Genomic DNA, 17,030 nt, shown 5'->3' with positions numbered 1-17,030 from the left:
AGAGAATTCTTGTGCAAGGCTTGCGGAGTTTAAGAGAGAACTGATGAAGGAATGGTGATTGCTGTTCTTATTCTGTTTCATTCCTGAGGGGTTTTTTGAATATTGAATAAATAAGTGGATGAATATTCTCTCGAGGCATTTTGTAATGAAAAAGTGGAAAATAGCGATTGTTTTATTCCGGAGGGGTTTTTTGAATATTCAACAAATAAGTGGATGAATATTCTCTCGAGGCATTTTTTTAAGAGAAGGTGGAAAATAGCAAGGTCACGTTATTGAGGCGTTGTTATATCGATCATTTTCTGCTTATCTGATGTCATTCGCCTGGAAGCGTTATCTCTGAAGCGATGATCTGGAGCACTCCTACAACAGGACTGCGAGGATTTCTTTGAAAACGCTTGTCTGACCATGAACGTCGCAAACTACTTCGTGTTCCGGGAGGACTATTAGATCGTACTATACTTAAAGCATCGATTATCATAAATTTATTAGAATCGTTTTAGAAAATGAAACATACTGTTCGATTCTTTTTATAACCAGCTTTGTCGTTGTTATTAATGTTTTGACATAATCTTGAAATATACATATTAAAAAATAAAAATACCACATGAATTTAAATATAAAAAAAGTCATATAAATATTAAAAAATGAAAATGCCGTATCTGTTTGAAAATAAAATATTAAAAAATAAAAATGACATAACTACTTAAAACTAAAAAAATTACAGATACAGACACAGATGTATTTAAAAGCAAAAATTATATATTTCTCCAAAATAAACTGCATAAAATCGCCACTCCATTCGTCGCACAGGATTAAGCGTACATAAAATCCAGCGCTATTAAATTTAACGTGACGACAACGAGGTTACTTGGAAAATAGGGGTCAACGGAGGACCCTGTCCCAAATGCTGAATGGATTCTTTCGTGAACGACTAGGGCGTGAAAGCTGTCCAGAATCCGGCAAGAAAGTTATGCTAACGAGCCTCCGCGTTCCGGAAACGGGCTCACCGTTCGTTCGTCATCCGTCAAAAACGACGCCGGTGATCCGTTTAGTATCGCCGCCGTTAACGATCCCCGAGCTTTCTGCTCCTCGGAAAGCTCACGGAAGACGGAACGACTGTCCAGGACGGCGAGCGCACAGACGCTCTCGGCGGACTTGGCGCCAACCTGTCAACGACGGAAAGGTCATGGCCGTCGCGACGCTACACCATCGGAGCCGTAGTTTGCAGAGGCGGGATTGCAGAATTAATTAAGCGCCCGGGACATTGGCCTCGTACGATCGCCGCGTTACCGGGACATTAGCGCCATTTAGCTTCCGACGATATATTTTGTCGCAACTTTCCTTTTTTTTTTCGCCTCCGTTCCGGCGAATTTTTTAACGTGTTGCACAATAGCTTTCGGTGAGATTCGAGCGTTGTTTTTGTTAATTTCGTGGCGAGATTGTTGCTGCGTCGATGAGAACTCAAGGACTTGGAGCGTTGATTTGATGAAAATGTTGTGGGTTCCAAGTTTAGGATGTTAAGTTATAGTCTAGGATATTAATTTAACTAAGTCTAGGATATTTACTTATAGTCTAGGCTATTAACTTATAGTCTATTATATTAACTTATGGTCTACGATATTAACTTATACAATTCAGATATAATATTAACCAATTTAAATAAATAGAAGCAAGAGAAATTTCATTTCAGTTTTAAGCCCTGTGTAATTTCGTATTTCTTCTTTCGTTAATTTCTTTGTCCCCAAATTTACCACCGCTTCCGTCAACCGTGCAGCGATTAGATTCAATTTTCACCGTATAAACGCGTCAGCGTGAACAGAGCGGAGAGAGAAGCTCGCGTAATTTTCCGCGTGTAAATACGTCGACTGGGTCGTTCGAGTCGCAAGAATTAATGCCGCAGCATAGAGAGGCGGTCTTGGGAACACCGCGACGGATATATACGTCCCGCAAAAATGGCGGCTGTCGCCCGAAGCGGCGTTCGTCCGTTCGAAACGATACGCTCGCCCCGTGTGAGTGAAGAGGCTGCGCACGTGATCGTTTACCCGCGTGCTCGGTAATTATTTCGGTTCTGCGTCGAAGGCAGAGGATCGTTTTTATAAAGTCTCTTTTGCTTGTTGTTCATCGAGTTTAATTAATGGTGGGAACCGTGATTTCTCCCATAGCTGCGTTGTTTAGCTGTGATGCAGTGTTTCGCCCCTGGGCTACGCGTTTAGGAAATTTATGTTCGCGACACACTGAGAGCATTATAGACGCTTGACTTATGGTTAAAATAATAATATATATAATATATATAATATGGCAAAATTCGATGTTTAATTGATTAAATTATTTAATTAAGTATTGACTAAAGGCGCTGGTCGCTATTTGATTTTTTGATACGGATGACGCCTTTAGGCGTCGTGATTATTCTCGTGGATCTTGTTTTGGTTAGATGGAGGATGTGAATATTTAACATATTTAATATTAATATATTTAGTAACTTTAATATATTTAATGTGACGAATTGGTAACAAAAGAAACGAGATATATTACGAATGTAAAAAAATGTAACGTAGAATTGTATATTTATTATTCTATCAAATTGTATTATATTTTATTAAATTTTGAAATATATTGTAAAAGCTTCATGTTAATATTATATTCTTAATATTCATACTAGCAATCCCATGAATATAATATTGTTAAAATATAATACTGTTTTAATGTAACGAAGTGCAACAACATATAAATTAATATAAAGTTCACCAAACTGTTTCTTTAGTTATGGCTACAAAAGTCATGATATCATTATGGAAAGAAAATGTTATTTGCAGTTGGAATTTTCAATTGAAATTGCAATTTTAATTGAATTTTTGTATTGCATTTCAATTGAATTTTTGTATCACATTTCAATTGAATTTTTGTATCACATTTCAATTGAATTTTTGTACTGCATTTCGATTGAATTTTTTTATTGCATTTCGATTGAAATAGAAATCAGCCTAGCAAACCTAGTATTAAATCTAAACGTTGTCAGCAAGGGTAGCATGGTAGAAACGAGAAAAGCGAAACCGAAGCGTTCCGTAGCGATCCCGACAAGCCGTTCAATGGAACCGGAATGTTTCGAGGTGGGACTACACGCAGCCTCGGTCGCCAAGCTCGCGGCTCGCGCAGCTGCAGAAACCTCGACCGGGTGTGTGTTCCTCGGAGATCTTTCCCCGTTTCATTGGAGAAGGTTGTGCCGCGGCTCGCGGCGGTTTCCACGCGTGGGCGAGCGGAAGAGGCTTTCCCGGCGTTTCTTCATCCCGTGTCGGCGATGAGGCCGCGGTGTGCGGTGTGCGGTGTGCCGAGAGAGGCTGGTAATTGCGAGTCGATTGGCTGCGCCCCGCCGCTTCGAAAGGACTCTTTGTAAATGAGCCGCGAGAGCTATAGTAATGAGCGGAGAGCCGCGGAACACCGCGACGAAGAAGGAGAGAAAGAGAGAGATAAAGAGAGAAAGAGAGAAAGAGTGAGAGAGAATAAGAGTGAGTGTGAGAGAGTCAGAGAGAGGGAGAGAGAGAGCGAGAGAGAATACCAGAGTGAATGAGAGAGAGTGAGAGAGAGAATAAGAGTGGATGAGGGAGAGTGAGAAAGAGAGACAGATTAAAAGAGAGACACGGAGACAGAGAAAAAGAGCGAGAGGGAGAGAGAGAGAGAGCTTGTGAGTTATCGATCCCGTGCACGTGGGCGCGTTCATTGATAATCCGACGGCTGACGGCCGGTAACTAAAACGCAAAGCCAGCTCGCGTAACGGCCGAGAGGACGCTAATGATACTTTTCTTTCTCCCCTTGGTCGTTCCACGTTCGTTTGAGCCGCCTGCTTGATGCGCCGGTACCGCGGAATTGAAAGCCCTCTGCTGCCAATAGGAGTGGCTGGCCGATGCCATCTCCGACCGTAAGACTTTTTCTTTCTATTTATTACGCTGCTGGAACCTCGTGTGCGTTGGCTTATCGGCGACAAAGTGAGCGGTTACATGATACAAGTATAGTGAATCTTTACGGTAGCTTAGCGTACTGTAAATTACATGTTTTTATATGAGACTAGGGAAGTTGTGAATTTCAAAGTTTACAGTAATATTAATAAAATTGATAGGTATGTTAAATTAAGGAGGAGATTAGTTGTGATGTATGGGGGATGGTAAATTTTGTTAATATTTTTGTTACGGGTGTTGACTGTAGTTTCAAAGTGCGCGACGTGCTGTGTGTACGGGTGCCGATTATGATCGGTATATAATATTATGTAAGTGTAATAATACACGTAATATAATAGAAAACAATGCAATGCAGTAAAATTCAATATAATACGATAAGATACAGTGCAATAGAATAAAATATAATACGATAAAATACAATACAGTAGAATACTATATAATATTATTTAATGTAATATGAGACTGTAAAAGACTCATTCAAAAACAGAATTTTATTTCGACTCGAAAAAAGCAAAACAACATTTTCATACTCAATAGATTATTATTACAAATCGCGGGACACGGTAGCCAAAATACGTCAAAGGGTTAAAGGCGGATGAACAACTCTCTGACAAAGGCAAATAAACAACCTTTCGACAAATACAAATACGCAAGCCTTCGACAAATGCAAATAAACAACCCTTCAGCAACTACAATGATTACATTGCATAGAAATCAATGTCCATCGTTTCGCAATCATTGGTTAAACAAAGCGGACAAATCGGTTAGTTAATTTCCCCATTGCCGACGGTAATACTGCAAGACACACGACGGGAGCTCCATCGGCAACCGGTGGGTGAGCGTAACGAGTATAAAATCCACGATGACGAAAAGACAGGGGAACGCGAGGCACGCTCGACGCGATTGCAACGAATCTCGTCGCAACTACCGCTCCTCTCTCCGCGCCGCGCCGCGCCGTGCCCCGCCATTCACTTTCTCTGCTCGGCTCGCCGGCACCGCGGCCGATTTGCATTCGTGAAATCTATTTTCTGGAGGCGTGCAGGAATTAAACGACCTTGCCGCCGCGCCGCGTACCAGTCGTGGCGGCAGGTCGGACTGGAGAGCCGAGAGAGAGAGAGATAAAGAGAGAAATAGAGAGAGATAGAGAGCGAGAGAAAGAAAGAGATAGAGCGAGAGATATAAAGAGAAAGAGATAGAGAGCGAGACATTCGGAGAGGAAGAGATAGGGAGAGAAAGAGATATAGAGAGAAAAGAGCTAGAGAGCGAGAGATACCGAGAGAAAGAGCGAGAGATACAGAGAGAAAGAGCCAGAGTGCGAAAGAGTGAGAGAAAGAAAGAGATAGCGAGAGATAGAAAGCGAAAGATATAGAGAGCGAGAGATATAGAGAGAGAGAGAAAGAGGCTGTCGATCTCGAGCGCGTGGGCGCGTTCATTGATAGCCCGGTAGCCGATGCGTAACTGAGCGCAGCGAAGCGGCACACGACCCTGCCTGACTCGACTCGACTCCGCTCGAAATGACTCGACTCGATTGTCGAAACCATAAATTCCTCTCCTTTTCTCGTACCCGGTCTCGCCTTGCGATATCCGGCCTCCGAGATCGAGTCCCGGATTCGCGATACACAGCCTCGAAAAATCTGTCTTTTTCTGCTTTGCGGAAATGCGTTTAAAGAGTTTTCGAATAAATAGATAAGGAGTAAGGTGAGACGAGGAATAAATATTTGAACGCTACTTTTAGTATCAAATAAAAGTTCAATAAACACTCGTTACACTCACGTAGCCGTATTACATTTCACAAATTATGTTTGTAGTTTTAAATTAATGTCAGAGCAGGTATTGAATATTAATTTTAAGAATGAGACAAATTGTTTCGATGTTAATTAGTTATGGAAATGGGACAATCGCTTCGATGCAAATAATTTATGCGAATTAAGCAGTTGCTTCGATACAAATTATTTATACAAATGAGGTAATCGTTTCGATACAAATTGTTTATACAAATGAGGTAATCGTTTCGATACAAATTGTTTATACAAATGAGGTAATCGTTTCGATACAAATAATTTATGCAAATGAGACAACCATTACGATAGAAATAATTTATACAAATGAGATAATCGTTTCGACATATATTATTTATACAAGTGGAACAATCGTTTCGATACGAAGACAGTAATAATGATAATAATATTAGCGTAACTGTTATTACAACTTTATTGTTGGATCTGTAAAAATGACGGAGATATTGAATATTTCATACGATGCAATAGGAAGTAGAATATTTAGGTAGAAGTATTTTTATTAAGTATTAAGTGGAAGAATTTCTACAATTTTTCTGAAACATTAAAAAAAATAGCTAATCGTCATTTCATCAGTTCATAATCAATTTCCTAATCTTCAATTACATTTATTTTATATTATATAGAGATTAAGATAATTGTATATAAATTATATAAATTTTAACACATTTGTATCATATACAAATATAAAATAATCTTAAATAAATTACATTTGTATACTACATAAGTGTAAGACAATTCTATTATGTAAATTACATAAATCACATTTGCGCTACACATAAATTAAAACAATTTCTATACAAGACTCTCTGCGTCTGCAAAAATCGTCTCATCCTTCTACGCAGCCAAAAAAAGTGTCATCCTCAAAGTATTAACCACCTTAGCCAATAGAAGCGCTTAAAGTCGCCGTTCGACACGAACGGCGCACTACGCGTCGGAGAATTGAACGCCGGCGCAAGCGAGCATGAGCGGCGTGTCGTTGGTGTCTCTTAAACGTGCCTAAGTATCCGCGATAAGGCGAGCCAGCTCGTAAATCGCGAACGAGCTTGAGCTTCGTCCCGAAGATAATGCTTATTAATCCTACATTAACGGCGACATTGTCCAGCCGGCGGGTGCCGCGGGGAGGCTTGGCCGGAGGAGAGAGGCAGCATTTCACGCGTACCGGACCGCGAAGATGAGGGGGTTAAGTGGCCGAGATAAGAAGAATGCCATACGGCGGCCTTCGCCGAAGATAATGCCTGTAAATTAAGTCTTAATTCTGGCCGCGGACCCCGCTCGGCTCGTCGCGGGTAAACAGCGCGTTAAATATCGCCGCGTTGTCCATTAAACGAGAGGGAGGTGAAGTAGCACTCCCGCTAATAAATATTCCGTTCTGTACAGCGCGTGTGCGATCACAGCTTTCTTCCTTTCGTTCTCGGTTCCTTTAGACACGGCCCGGCTCGGCCCGGCCCGATTCCTTCATATTTACGAACCAACGCGAACGTTTTATTCCGGCGCGGCCGCTCAACGCGAGAAACTGTGTTGCTTAATCGGCCGATGCCGCGCTTAAAAGTAATCATTACGCGACTGTAAAGTACGGATAATTGAGGATTGAGACCGTTCTCGTCTCTCGCAGGATTCCGCCCAGTTACCCGCTCCCATTGGGAAATGTGTATGCGTCTTCATTAGCGAGTGGCTATTTCGCGAACCAGTTATTTGCGATTTATTGTTATCGATGTAGGAATGTGTAATTATATGTAGGAATGTATTAATAATAATTTGTGCGAAATTAGAATATATTTAATATAATATATATTATAATAAGGATAATACTATCATAGAATACATTTTTTAATTATTAGAATAATTAACAGAGAATTACGGAAACTGAGGACACGACTAGGCGACAACCCTTTGGTTTCTTTACTCTTTGACTCTTGGTACAACTCTTATATTCATAATTAATTTCTGGCAATTTTTAAATACGGTTTAAATTCAATATTAATTTGAATTTAATGATATAAAATTAAGGATATTTTTACTTTATTTTTGTTGTAAATAGACTGGATCTTTATATTAATTTTTGTTTTCATGTGCCATTTTAGGAAAATCAGGAGTAGACAATAATTCTACTAAAATTTCTATTAACTGATACGTCTGTGTGATGCAGAATCTAGCTAATGGCAACATTAGCTAAAGAATATTATTGCGTGATTCTGATTTTTTTAAAGTGACATCCATTTTATTAACAAAAAGATTGTGCGTTATAGAAATGTTTAATGAATGAAAATTTTATTTAAACAAAATTATTATCGCATTCTAATTTTTCTAAAATGACAAGAATTTTTCATAACCTTAACGTTGACATAACCCGTTTGACATAACCTCAATATTAATTATCAGCGTCGACTGCAATTGTTTCTTAACCGTGACTCTAAAGTACATTACAAAAATCTTTAACACAAATGTTACCTAAATAAAATTATTGTCTAATTTCTCTAAAATAACACGCGACTATCGTGAACTAAAAAATTCTGCGTTGCAGAAATATTTGAAAAAAAACCCACACTATATATACTTCGAATCCCAGACACCGACGCCTAAATAAAATTCTAATTTCTAGACTTTGTTCAAAGCGTTCGACTTCCACTGCGACACCGGCTGCGAAACGCGTGCCCCTAAAAAGTGGAACTACGAATGAAAAACAAACTCGCTGGTCCAATTAGCGAACCAAAAATGGGCGGACCGCTCTCCGAGCGGTGTTCGTTGCCAGGTATTTTTAAGGACCGTGTCTCCGGTGTCTGAATCGAAAAAGAAAATGGAGTCGGACGACGGACATATCGCTCTGTCCCAACAGGACGAATCGGCCCGCTCTTGTTTTTCGTATTCCCCTCGAGAAACCACGACGTAGTCGCGTGCGTCTAACGGGCCACGTTTCGCGGTTCGTTACGTGTCCCGTCGCACAGCGGCGACTCGTGGTCAAAATTATTTCCACGTTTTTTTAAGGTTTGAGGTTATGGTACAATAGGTCGTTGGATTCGTCTCGACACCAGCTAGGATATTATTGAATCAGAAATATTTGTTGGTATTTAAAAAATCGAGGTGACAGGTATTTTTTATTTATAGAAGTTTGTTTATTTAAATGTTTATAGTACAATTTGTAGAGAAGTGAAAATTGATTAACTTTTGTTGGGAACATTTTTTTACTAGTTTATTGGAAGTGACAGAAAAATTGTGTTTTGCAATAGGGGTGCCGGGGGTGCAATCTTTTTTATATGCTCTGAAAATTATTATTTTTATTTTTATTATACAATTTGTATTTTACAGTCTAATAGTAACAGAACACAACTTTACATACCAATACTGTATATTAATTAATTTCAAAATTAATTCCTCTGAATTTTCATTACCTGGTCTTCGTAACGTTATATTAACTAATATTGTAAATTAACTAAATCAACTGTCTAAATTAACTAAATTGTCATCTAGATTAACTAAATTACCATCTAGATTAACTAATATTGTAGCTTTCAATTCTATTTAATATTATGGATTTCAATCAATTATAAAAAGCGATTAAAATAAAAAATTTAAAAAATCGACTTAACCACGTCTCGCTTCGGACCATAGTGCATCGATTCGTGGTTCGCTCGCGAGTCTCAGATCCCAAGCAAGGGATAGTCGGATCCCCGCGGAGGGAAGAGTCACGCACGGAAACGGGTACGATCTCGCTGGGATGAAACGCAACGAACGCGCGCGCGGCCCTTAATCATGCCGGCGCGTCGCGGGTCCCGGCCGAGTGAAAATTAAAATTCAGCCCGCGCGCGCGGCCGCGTCCGTGCACGCCGCAGCGAGCACGCGTATGCAAACCACCTGTCCTCGGCTCCTTTCTGTCTCTGCCATTCTCAATTTTCTCTTGCTCTCCCTTCGGCCCCCCCTCGCCGCCCCTTTTCTCCGGTCCTCACCGTCGACCTCGCTCTTTCGGCACGCTCGGCTCGAAATCTCTTTTGCGAATTTCGTATGCGGTTCGCGCGCATCGATCCTCTCCCCGCGCGGAATCAGCTATACGGGAACTTGGAACGGGGGCCCGGTCGCTTAAGTGGCGACGAGAGCTTTGGCAATTCTTGCCTCGTCTCGTTTTTCGGCACCTTGAACTTTTCGCGACTCATTCTTGCGTGAAACCGCGCTGTCGCAACGGGATCCCGGATCTTTCTGCGTTTATCACCGGCTCCGGTAATTCGACTTTGCTCGAGCGGCTGGTAGCGATTCGATGATTGTCGAGGTACAATGTGCAACGAGGACGGGTTTTTAGATAAACGTTATTCTGATTGCAGCAACAAATTTTCTGTTATATATTGTAGGATCGGTTTTCTTAATTATTATTATTTTTATCATCATTGTCATCGTAATTATAATTATCGTTATCATTATCATTATATTCGTCATTATCACTGTCATCGTCATTGCCATTATTATTATCATTATATTCGTCATTATCATTGTCATCGTCATTGCCATTATTATCGTCATTGTCATCGTCATCGCCATCGTCATTGTCATCATTATTGTCATTATTATCGTTATCATCACCATCGTCATCATTATCATCATCATCGTCATCATCATCATCGTCGTCGTCATTATTATCGTTATCATTATCATCATCGTCATCATCATTATCGTTACCATCATTATTACCATTATCATCATCGCCGCCATCATCATAATTACAAATAATTCCCGAACAAATAATAAAGATCGTCGATTGCACTCGAAAAAGGATCGCGGACACGTTGCAACTAATTCTCGACGAATTGGTCGTCGAAACGAGCACGGTGCAGGGCCACGATCGAAGGCCGCCGAGGACTTTTTCCCCGAAACGGCGAGGATCGATCGCGATTTCGCGACTGACGCGGGCCAACACAGATCGGACATCTTAATTGCCCGAGCGAAATTAATTTGCTCGTGTGCGCGCGCGCGCGAGACCGGCCTTCCGAGATTCCGCTGTCAGATTAATCCGGGATCCGGGGAACGGTGTCTCTCCCCTGGGGGCCGCGCGCGGCCGGCACCGAGTTTCGTAATTATTTTTTCAAGCTCCCGTGCCCCGTGGTCCGGACTTCCCTTAATCCCCTCGATCGTTCGTTGATCTCGATCGTCTCGACATCCAGCGTCCACCGCCGCGACAAGAAGGGGATATCTGTGCTCGCCTCACGTCGGCAACAATAATTATCGCTGGTCCAACAAGAATTTTAATATTCGAATGATTGGTTATATACTGTGAGTCAACAAATTTATTTGACAGTGCGAACAGCGAGATAATAGTGTAGCAGTAGTATAGTAATGTAATAGTAAAATGATATAGCATACATAGTAGTATAATAATAGTATAATAATTGTACAATAATGAAAAGATAATATAATAATAATACAGTAGCATATGTGGTATTAGAATGGTAAAATAATAATATAATAGTATAATAATATAATAATAACAGTACCATAACATAATTATACAACAATTGTACAATAGGAACAAATGTACCTAGACTTAATGAAATCAATCAGTATCATCGTCCTCGACGACTTCGATAAATCGAGCCTCTGCAACTCGAAGAATTCGAACTCTCGCATTAAGATTCGAATTATGGCTGAATTCGATCCTCGGGTTTCGCCTTTTTCTCTTTGCATTAGGAGGGAAGGATCGTCGCTTGAACAACTTCTCGGAGGAAAGTCGCGTGTGTACAAAGTGTTCCGGTCTCTCTATCTCTATCTCTGTCTCTCTCTCTCTCTCTCTCTCTCTCTCTCTGTCTCTCTCTCTCTCTCTCTGTCTCTCTCTCTCTCGGCTGCTTCCCCTCGTGCCCCGCCCCCTCGAGGCGAGGATAATCGATTTGTATGAAATGGAACGGGGGAACCAGCTCTCGGCCAGGCGGATTTTAATGCTGTGCAACGGCGCGGAAGAAATATGTCGAATGAATTATCGCGCCGCGTTTCGAAACGACGCGCGGTGCTCCTTGACTATTTATAGTGTAGTCGCGTGTGCTCTCTGGCCGTGCTTAGGCTCATCCGGGTTTGCGCGGACAACCTTCCATTACGGGAGCCGCGATTTTTTTTCAGCTATTATTCGCGGCATCGGGATCGTCCGCTTTTGATTGGAACGCGGACGCGGTTTTTCGCGATTTCTGGCGACGGGTTTTGGAAATCGTATTATTCATTCGCGCGTTTAATCTTCATCGTTTCGTTTTGTACTATTTGTGAAATATTTATATATTGCTAATAGAATAATTTTTATTTTTTGACATCCGTTGTTAGGTTCGTTCTGCGTTTACATACAGAAGAATGTTGAATGAAAATTAGACAAATTTGATTAATGATAACTTTGCACAGAATCATCGTAGGATGATGCTTCTTACTTTGAATTAAAGCTTGAAATCTCTGCTATAAAACAGTCTTTCTGGATTTTAAGTTCGATACGTATTCATCACTGTAACCCATGAAATGTGACACCATGTTTGTCACATTAAAAAATTACCAAGTTCGATGAAACGTAAAGTGCTGTAATTTTGCGAAAAAAATCGCAATCACATTCTTATTTTTTGTTTAAATTAAAAGGAAAGGTTTAAACTTCATTCTACTGTAAATGGCATCTGAAAAATAAAATTTATGAAGTCTGTACATTTTGTTAAAGTTGACAATTTTTAACACGATAAACATGGCCCCGCATTTAAGGAATTATAGTAGTAAGAGTACGTCAAACATAAAATTCATAAATATTGTCTTAAAGCAGAAGCTTCGAGCTTTAATTTAAAAGTGGAGCCATCATTTCACGATGATTTCTCACGGAGTTATCGTCAGTCAAAGTTGGCCATTTTTCACCCAAAATTTTTCTCTACTACAATCTGGCCAGTCTTACAATTGTATTACTTGCATCAACTATAAATAGACAAACAATTGTCCGACCCAGGAGCCACAGAATTTCTACAAGTGTTACATCAACGTTTATAATAATTCCCTGACCAAAATCATCGGCAACAATTTATGTTCACCCTGCGTTGACTCGAATGCGTGGCAAGACGCTAAGCGGAATGACATTTGTCTCGGGAAAACCTCCGTACACGACAATGATAAATTACTGCGCTGCTTATTTCTCTATATTCCGCTGGATTCCTTTTCGTACCGCGGCCTGCGAACAGCCCGGGAATTAAACAAACTTGTCAGCCGACATAAATCGTTCGAAGTATTTATCCCGTTTCGTCCGGCGGCGCAAAAAAAGAAAAAAACAGATAAAACACACACTGCAGACCAAACGGAAGACCGCGAGAGAGACCATCCGTCTAACAAGTTACATAAAAGACTCATCACCACCATTTTCGAAGAAATAAGGTTCTTAGCCGACGGCCTCGTCCACTTTCTCGCCACTCACTGATCTTAGATCACTGTGGAAAGGGTTCTAACTGTCTGATGCCTCGTTTGATGGATATCTATGGGTGATCCGAGCTTTCTCTGTTAGCATGCGAAGAATCACATGGGCAAAACGAAACTATTCCGTGCGCGACAAAAATTGCGGGAATCACAGTTGCGATCATTCTTTTTTTCTTTTTCTTCAGTTTATTTAATTTGCTACTCCTGCGACTTGGCGTCATATTATTCTTATTCTTAATAGTATTCGTATTCGTATTATTATTTTCATATATTATTATTGTTTATTATTTGTCATTTATGATTTATCATTTATCATTGATCATTGATCTATCATCATTCGTCATTCATCATTGATAATCGATCTTCGATCATTGATCTTTCATCATTGATTATCGATCATCGGTCATTGATCATGCATAATTGATTATGGATCATCGATCATCGATCTTTCATCATTCATCAGTGATGATTGATCATTGTTCATTGATCATTGATTTTTCGTTATTCATCATTGATTATTGATCACTGATCATTGATCATCGATCATTGATCATTGATGATTCATCATTCATCATTGATCTTTCATCATTCATCATTGTTTATTGATCATTTATCATTGATCTTTCATCATTGATGATTGATGATTGATCTTTTATCATCGATCATCGATCATTGATCTTTCATCATTGATGATTGATGATTGATCTTTTATCATCGATCATCGATCATTGATCTTTCATCATCGATCATTGATCTTTCATCATTTATTATTGATCTTTCATCATTCATCATTGATTTTTCATCATTCATCATTGATCTTTCATCATTCATCATTGATCTTTCATCATTCATCATTGATCTTTCATTATTCATCATTGATGATTCATCATTGATCATTCATCATTTATCGTTATAATTACGATGAAAAATGCTACAATGATTTCAAGACAAACGAAACGAAACAGAAAGAGATTTTTCTGAAAAATCGTCGAGAGATTTTAATAACAAACAGCCGACATAATATCAGAAATTCATAGGTGCCGAAAACACAGTATAAAATGATCCAGATGTCGATCGTTCGCAGTCTAGATCCCCGGGATAGTACAACCAGCACCGCGATCGCTTTCTTTCGTACGAGACGGACAAAAAAGCCGGACAGCTCGTTTCTGTTCGCCGGACAAAAAACGTCCGGGGGCACCGGATAATTGCTATAATTGGCGTTAAAAATCCGCGCGAAGCCGCGTTGTCACTTCTCCGTCGAGCGACCTGCTCGTAGAACGGTAATCTCCCAGCGATATCTCGCCGGTAAATCATTCGCGGCTGCCGGTTGCGCAACCCTCTCCGCCAGCGCGCGTTTCATTCATGCGCGCCGCTGGCTAATTAGAATTCGAAAGGCGCCGATCGACGTCGGTTTTTGCGAACGGCCGTTTTCATTCGCGGGGCCAGATTAAGAAGAAGAAGAAGAAAAAAAAGAGAGGAGCGAGAAATGAAGCGGGGCCCGAAGAACGATCGCCGCCGAAAGAACATCGGGAGAGGCTTTCCACGCGGTGCCGCACGCGTTTCGACACTTTCGACGCGAGAGCATAGTCGTCCCTTGCCGCGCACGTGTACCGCTGATGGCCGCTCATAATTCATTCAGCCGAGAAACGCCGCGGAGAGAGAGAAAGGTCTACTTTCACGCCGTTTACTCGCTTCTTCCTACGACCGCCCCGACCGAATCCGCGAATTTTCTGAAGAAATTAAATGACAGTTAACAGGTGACTTTTAGAACTTGAAGATTTGCATCTGTTGCACGCTCTGCAATTACCATTTCGATTGACAAATTTTTGGTAATTTAGTAGGTGAGTAATAATAATAATAATAATTTACCTCGGAAATCTCTAAGGGTTGTTTTTAGGAAAAGTGATGAACGAATTATTATAAAACCTTTTATTATAATTACACATGTGTCTAATAGGTTCGCCGATTTTTTTACATCGATGCTGTGAAATTTGTTATAATTATTTAAATTTAGGAGGGCGTAGTTTTCCGAAAAATAACAGTCTCCTTCGATTATTTCCGAAAAAGATGACAATTCTCTTAAGATAAACGAAAAACAAAAATATAGACAATAATCTAAGACAACAACAATGCAGTCGACGTCTCAATTGTCACAAATAAGACCCCAAATATATTTATTATTTATTTAAAAATTGTCGTACGCCTCTGCCGAACATTCATCGTCCGCGAAACATGATTCCCATGGTCCACCAATATCTCCTACAATTTTAAAGACACGACGATATGAAAAATCAAAAACATACATTAAACAACTCTAAACACACCCTGAAAAGTTGATAAAGATCGATCATACGGTTCGCAAAATAAAAATTGCCAAATTTAGCTCGGAAAATAGTTATACTGTTCTCCATTTTCGATCGACGACCCGTTCGAAAATGGCGGCGTAACTCTCGGCGTGATCGGGTTTCCAGGGGGACGACGAGGCCGGGAAAAGATGCTCATAAATATTCATGGTTACGTTCGGTGCGTTTATCCCGCGTAGTTAATTGCGTCGCGTTTCGTCACGAAGATCGGCGAGGATCGGCGCAGGCGAAAGCGTCGCGGATCGAACGGCGGCAATAAAGACTTCGACGGACGGCCCGCGGTCGTTGGGGCCCGTAATCGCGATTTCCATAATGAACCGTTTCCATTGCGCCCCGGCGATAACGTAATGGAAAGCTGGTAGCGGGGCCGGGAGCAGGCCGTTGCAAGCGGGCGAACGCCGCGAGTGAAAAACGGCGACAGCGAACGACGCGAATCATTTATCAGTGGGAACAATGGCTTCATTACGAGCCGGGAAGACGCGCCTCTGCGCAAACGCGACGAATACGCGATGGATATTTTAGTGGATAGTTCGACGGATACTTTCGCGGATAGTTTGATGGATACTTAGATGGATAGATGGATACTTTGATGGATGCTGCGATGAATACTTCGATGGATCGAAGGATACCTTGATAGATATTTTAATGGATCATTTACATACTGTTTAGCCCACAAAAACTACGCATACGTCGTACAAAACGATTGCGAAATTAAATGAAGTAAAATATACAATTTTATAAAATATAAATCTTTCGCCAAGCGACTTTCGCTATTTTAAACATTCAGGACAGTTTTTACGGGCTAAATAGTATATAAATGAAGACACTCTGAAATATTCCACATCAGAGTTTATGAATTCTAAAGATCAGAATTTGTTTAAGACAGGCATTTCTGTATTGATATCTTGTTGAAAAGAGCGTAGTTAAGTAAATGGGGCATATTTTGATTAAATCAACAGCCTTTGAAAAAAGATATACAGTTTTATATTTTTCGAAAACATCCGAGATTTCATATGCACCAACCTAATAAATAAAATGTAAAATATAAAATATAAAATAAAAAATAAAAAATATAAAGTATAAATTATATAAAATACGAAATATGTAAAATATTTAAAACATGATATTGAAACATGAAATATTAAAAACGAAATTTGAGTAGAAATAACATTTTACAAAAATTCATCCCAATAATCAACAAACCGAATATCTCAACATAAAAACAACATTATTAATTTCCTTCCTAAACCAAATTTCCATTACAACTATTAAAATACCAATATTAATTTTAAATAGACAAGAATTTGTGAAACACGAATCGGACACAATATCGCGAAAATGCGGTCATCGCTTTCGCAAGAAGACTGAAAATCGTGCGCGAGTATTGACTCAACAGAGAAATCAAGGGGTTCCGCGACGTTGAGGGTAAACTTCCTGGGCTGGCTCGGACCCGAGACGCACGTCCGCGCGTGTCAGAAGTTTCGAGGTAGCCGGCGCGCCGCGACGACACCAACAAGAGAGGA

At 40.2% G+C, this 17,030-nt stretch overlaps 1 protein-coding gene and 1 pseudogene across 3 annotated transcripts in view; one reads left to right on the top strand and one right to left on the bottom strand.

The window, feature by feature from the left end:
* LOC144472335 (uncharacterized) overlaps nt 1–17,030 on the top strand; it is a 362,809-nt gene that overhangs the window by 186,559 nt on the left and 159,220 nt on the right. The gene's annotated exons all lie outside the window — the stretch shown is intronic.
* Nucleotides 13,527–14,041, bottom strand: LOC144473308 (uncharacterized; annotated as a pseudogene).

Source organism: Augochlora pura, chromosome 7 (assembly GCF_028453695.1).
Source record: "Augochlora pura isolate Apur16 chromosome 7, APUR_v2.2.1, whole genome shotgun sequence".
Lineage (NCBI taxonomy): Eukaryota > Metazoa > Arthropoda > Insecta > Hymenoptera > Halictidae > Augochlora > Augochlora pura.
Note: the sequence above shows the minus strand (reverse complement) of the source record. Positions and strands in the feature narration are given on the sequence as shown.